Below are 6,057 nucleotides of genomic sequence, written 5' to 3'. Positions count from 1 at the left end.
CTTCAATTACTTCTGGGATTTCAAGATCCAGAAATGAAACAGCAAGGGAGATTGAAGATATTTTAGAAGACACAACAGATACCTATTTTGCACAAACTATAATTCTACTAAAAGCTGTGGGTGAAGTGGCATCTTACAGACCCCTACAGAGATATGGGATTATGATTAACAGGTCTAAGTTTTTTTTATTTTTATTTTTTTGAGTTAACTACATAGAACAGGGCTGTGGTCTTTTAAGCATTTAATCTACTCTATGATGTTCAGGTAGAGTGACAGAATTATGGCCTAATTAAAAAAAAAAAACAACAAAAGTTTCTTGCATTTAGAGAATCATATACCGTAAGAGTCAGTGGGAGACTCTGAGATCATTTCTCTCATTTTATACATTCACTTAACCATTAAATTAATACCTTTTTCTTATTGAATTTGAGTGTGTGTCGGCCAGTGTGTTAGGTGTTGAGGTTATAGTATATTGTCCCTGTCCGTAGAGGAATTATGTTTTAGTGGAGGAAACAGCAATGAAACCCACAATCATACACATAAGAATATAATTACATATTTTTATGAGCATTATTAAGTAGAAGAGCAGGATCCTCTGAGATCACGTGTTAGAGAGTACAGGACAACACTAGACTGTAGAGAGTGACAGTGACTTGCACTGAGCTGAGCACTGCAGAGCTGGCACTAGACTCAATCTCTTGTTCTCTGTCTCACTGGCTTGACTGAGAAGGTTTAGGTTAGGTGATGGAAATCCAAAATCCATGAGCTCCTTTCCTGGCTTCTCTATTACTCTGAATTGTTGGGCAGCCTTGAGAGACACCTGAATATCTGCACTAAGAATGGAATTGTCTTCTTTGGTGAAGATCTCTCTGCTTATAGTGTGGTTGACTAGAGGCTGAAAAGGATTTGCAGAGGAAACAAAGTCCATGATTAAAGAAAAGAAATTACTTAGTATCTATAGAAAGACTACTAATTATTAAAACTTCCAGGCTGCATCCAAGTTCAACAGCTTTTTGGAGTCTGCTTTGTTGTGAAATGAGTGGTTTTGTTCCTATCGAAGGTCCATCAAAATGGACACCAATTTCCATTACAAACTTAAAAAAAAAAAGTTTTTGTTTATTTTCGCTTCAAGTTTTAATTTAAATTCTAGTTAGTTAACATCAGTTAATATCAGTGTAATATCAGTTAAAGATTTTATTATTTTATTAAAAATTTTTTTAATGTTTCTTTATTTTTAAGAGACAGAGAGACAGACAGAGCCTAAGCAGGAGAGGGGCAGAGAGAGAGGGAGACACAGAATCTGAAGCAGGCTCCAGGCTCTGAGCTGTCAGCACAGAGCCCAATGAGGGGCTTGAACCCATGGACCGCAAGATCATGACCTGAGCTGAAGTCGGACACTTAACCAACTGAGCTACCCAGAAGCCCCTAAAGATTTTATTTTTAAGTAATCTCTACACCCAACATAGGGCTCGAGCCCATGACCCTGAAATATATGAGAATTGAAGTCGTTTATAATGTTCAATGGGACAAGTGATTGACTTCCCTCAATCTAAAGCCTATGTCATAGTCAAGTACAACTAGTTTGAGATGTTTTGTTTGTTTTTATATATTTTTATTATATTCAGCAATTATTCGCACATATACACTATATATAAATCTTTGCATTAATGAATAAATGGGATTATAGCATACATGTTGGGGTTTTTGGGTGCAAACTACTTTTTTTTTCCTTTTGTAAACCTCCTCCCTCCTCTTCTGTTTTCCTGCCATCCCCAACCCCACCACAACCCATGCTATCAAACTAGCTTGTATCTTTGTACATTTTTTTACCCATGCTTATATAATCCTATGCAAAAATATGTATGTATGTAGAAGGTATATGTATTCCCATACATGGGTTTTGGGGGCCATATTTTAGAAATCATAGTAAATACCCTTTTCAGATCATATTATATACCCTTTGCCCTACATTTGTCTTTCTCGCTAGGAAATACCTCAGGAGAAGGTCTCCAAGTCAACTGGCATAGTTCCACTTCATTTTCTACTACTTCTGTGGTGTAGATGTACCACGGATTGTTTCATTTGCAGTTTTCTGCTGTACTGAACAATGCTGGGATTAACTCCCTGGGTCATTTGTCCCTGGGTCCTGGGGCTCTTACTTTGATAGGATAGCTTTCTAGAAACGAGAATTCTGAGCCAAAGGGTGTGGCTATTTAATTTTAATAAATGCTGCCAGGTTGTTTTTCCAAAAAACATTCTAACAATTCTCCTTTCCACCAGGAATGACAGCGTCATTTGTCCCTGCATCCATACCAAAATGGATATTACTCTTTTTTATTTTTGCCAGACTAATGGGCTTAAACTCGTTACTTTATTTTCCATTTCACTAACTACTAGTAATTTAAATCTTTTCATGAATTTGTAGGTTATCTGATTTTGTTCCTCTGCAAGTTGGCTATTTTCTTTTTATTTTGGGCTGTACATTGGAAGAACTCGTTGCATAATGATCTTATATCTTTCATTTGTGTCAAAACTTTTTCTAAATTTCTCATTTGCCTATTTTTGTTCTCATTTGAAATATGTATTTTAATATACCTGAAAGTGCCTATCTTCTCTCTTACAGCTTCTAGGTTTATTGTCTTAGTTATGAACAATGTCCCCAAACATGTACATTCTTACAACATTTTTATTGTTAGGTTTTATTTTAATTTTTTTAATGTTTATTTTTGAGAAAGAGAGAGAGTAACAGAGCGTGAGCGGGGGAGAGGCAGAGAGAGAGGGAGACACAGAATCCAAAGCAGGCTCCGATCCCATGAACCGCGAGATCATGACCTGAACTGAAGTCCAGAGCTCAAGTGACTGAGCCATCCGAGTGCCCCTATTTGTATGCTTAAGATTTTAACCCATCTAAAGTCATTTCTGTAAGGGGGTTCAACTTAATTTTTCTACACAATTTAAAAATAATCCACCCTTTTGCACTGAACTGGTCTATCACCTTCATCATATATTAAATTCTCATATATTTCAGGATCTATTTCTGGATTCTGTATCCTTTCTACTGACTTATCTATTCTTATGCAAATATCTGATTTGTTTTTAGTGCCTTTATGAGATTGTCTGATATTTGATTATGGATGTTATGCCTAACTATTCTTCTTTTCTTTCTATTTAAAATATGATTGGATTGGGGTGCGTGGGTGGCTTGGTTGAGTGTCCGACTCTTGATTTCAGCTCTGGTCGTGATCCCAGGGTTGTGAGATGGAGCCTGGCTAAGATTTTCTCTCCCCTTGTGCCCCTCTCCCCTGCGTGTTCTCTCTTTCTAAACTAAAAAATATAATATACAATTGGGTTATCTTTTGCACTGTTGGTGGATAAGCAAACTGGTGCAGCCACTCTGGAAAACAGTATGGAGGTTCCTCAAAAAATTAAAAATAGAACTACCCTATGACCCAGCAATTGTACTACTAGATTTTTACCCAAAGAATACAAAAACACTAATTCAAAAAGATATATGCATCCCTATGTTTATTGCATCATTACTTACAATAGCCAAATTATGGAAGCAGACCAAGTGTCCATTGATAGATGAATGGATAAAGATGTGGTGTATATATACAAAGGAATATTACTTAGTCATAAAAAAGAATTACATCTCGTCATTTGCAACAACATGGGTGGAGCTAGAGAGTATAATGCTAAGTGAAATAAGTCAGTCAGACAAAGACAATACCATATGATTTCACTCATACATGGAATTTAAGAAACAAAACAAACGAGCAAAGGAAATAAAAAAGAGTAAGAGAAAGGCAAACCAAGAAACAGATTCTTCACTATAGAAAACAAACAGATGGTTACCAGAGGGGAGGTGGGCAGGGGCATGGGCAAAATAGGTGGAGGGGAGTAAGAATACACTTGTCATGAGGAGCACTGAGTGATGTGTGGAATTGTTGATCACTATATTTTACACCTGAAACTAATATAACACTATGTTAACTGTACTGGAATTAAAATTTAAAAAGGAGAAAAAAATACGATCAGGTTATATTTTCAGGCATTTGTCCCTTTAAGTAAACTTTAAGGCCAATAAGTGTAAGCAAAAGCTGTGTCTCCTGGACAGAAGGTTTAGGAGCCAGAATAATGTGCTTCATCATCTTCCCTATCTTGGTGATGGCAGAAGCACTGATGAGATGGAATCTTCTTTTTGCCTGGGTTCCTAAGTGACAACGATGAGCAGAGCCGCCCTCATGATCCATGTTGGACATGTAGAATCAGTGAGAAATAAACTTTGGTTATGTTAAATCACAGAGCTGTGGGGTTGTTATTGCCTATCACCTACCTCATTCTAACTGATGGGATTGTTGCAAGACTTGGGTCAGATAATACATGGAAAAACACATGTTCTAAAGCAACTTGGAACCAAGTTACAGATCAGTAAATGTTAGGCAATATTACTAAAATTACTAGCAAATAGCAACGATAATGAAGCCACTCTCAAGTCTAGAGACAGGGCTTTCTGGCCATATTGTTTTTTTTTTTTTTTTTTTTTTTTTTTAATTTTTATTTATTTGAGAGGAAGGGGGAGGGGCAGAGAGAGCCAGAGACATAGAATCCAAAGTAGGCTCCAGACTCTACACTGTCAGCACAGACCTGATGCAGGGCTCATGCCCAAGAACTGCAAGATCATAACCTGAGCTGAAGTCAGACGCTTAACTGACTGAGCCATTCAGGTGCCCCTCTGGCCATATGGTTTAATGTCAGGTTATGAAGAAGACACATGTACCGGAAGAAATATCTGACTTGCCTGCTAAATATTGTAGCTAAAAGTTTAATGCCTATAAAAATGCAAACCATCTCACAATGATAAGATGATAGTCCATTAACATAAGGAAGGAAACTTAGAACACATTTGAAGATGATGATTTATATCAGCGATTGCAAACTGATGGCCCATTGCACCAAAAAACATGGGCCATAGATGTGTTTTACTTTGATTACAATGTTTTAAAATCAGGGAAACACACACACACTTCTGGCTTCTCTTGGAAAAACTGGAAGACCTTGCAACTGTGAGATTATATTTCAGCATGACCCAAATCTCCAGAGCTGAATCACTACATTTTCTAGTTCCCCGGTGCCCCCCAACTTGTTTTCTTACACTCAGTCCACTGTGCCCATTTACATTTCCCACAGGTCCAGGGTTGTATATGAATGTGTGACCCCTGGCTGTAGTGAATGAAAATTTGATTATTTCTTGAGTAGTAGGGTACAGTGAGGTCTGGGTCCAAAGAATATAACTCACTATGGAAGGAAGGAAAAATAAGGTACTGCAAAGACCAAAGGCCTAAGCCCTTTGGTATCTTTTTGACAAAACTGGTTAGTAGAGGAAAAGACATTTGTCTTCCTGCAGAAAAGAATAAAAATAGATCTTTGATACCTCTGCAGCAATTTTCATCATCAACTCAGTTCCAGACCACATGGGATAATTAATTCTCTCAGCCCCTTCATAGGGTGAGAATTTCAGAAAAACCATTAGTCAGAAAATGAATTTGGGAAAACATTTGCAAAATCTCGTCACTTAGGAAGAATCTTGATATAACAAGGTACCGAATTGTCAATAAAACCTTCTAATTGAACCTCCCCCATCTTGTTCATTTAGAAAAGAGTATCTAACACAGAAAAGTAGTTGGACAGAAAAGTCTAGAATCCAGATTGTTCAGAGTATAATTCCTATGCAATTGCTTCGGCATTATCTAAACTCCTACACATTCATGTCTCTTAAAATCCCTCTTACGCTAATCATGTTTATCATTTGGGCTCCATTTTCATTAAAAGAGAAAACATCTTGATCCCACTACCACCCGGAAGTCTGATAACCGGCCTAGTTTTCAAAGGCAGAATCTCGCAGTAAGCAACATGCCTCTTGGTATATGTGCAACCAATAAAACAAAAACAGCCTGTACAATTTAACGTAACTTACTATAGATTTCCATGATATCAGTAACTATTTTATTAGTGTCCTAATTTAATGCAAGATATTGAATTGCTCCAAAGTAATGA

Source organism: Felis catus, chromosome B3 (assembly GCF_018350175.1).
Source record: "Felis catus isolate Fca126 chromosome B3, F.catus_Fca126_mat1.0, whole genome shotgun sequence".
Classification (NCBI taxonomy): domain Eukaryota; kingdom Metazoa; phylum Chordata; class Mammalia; order Carnivora; family Felidae; genus Felis; species Felis catus.
The sequence above is the reverse complement of the archived record's forward strand: the minus strand, read 5'-3'. Positions refer to the sequence as shown.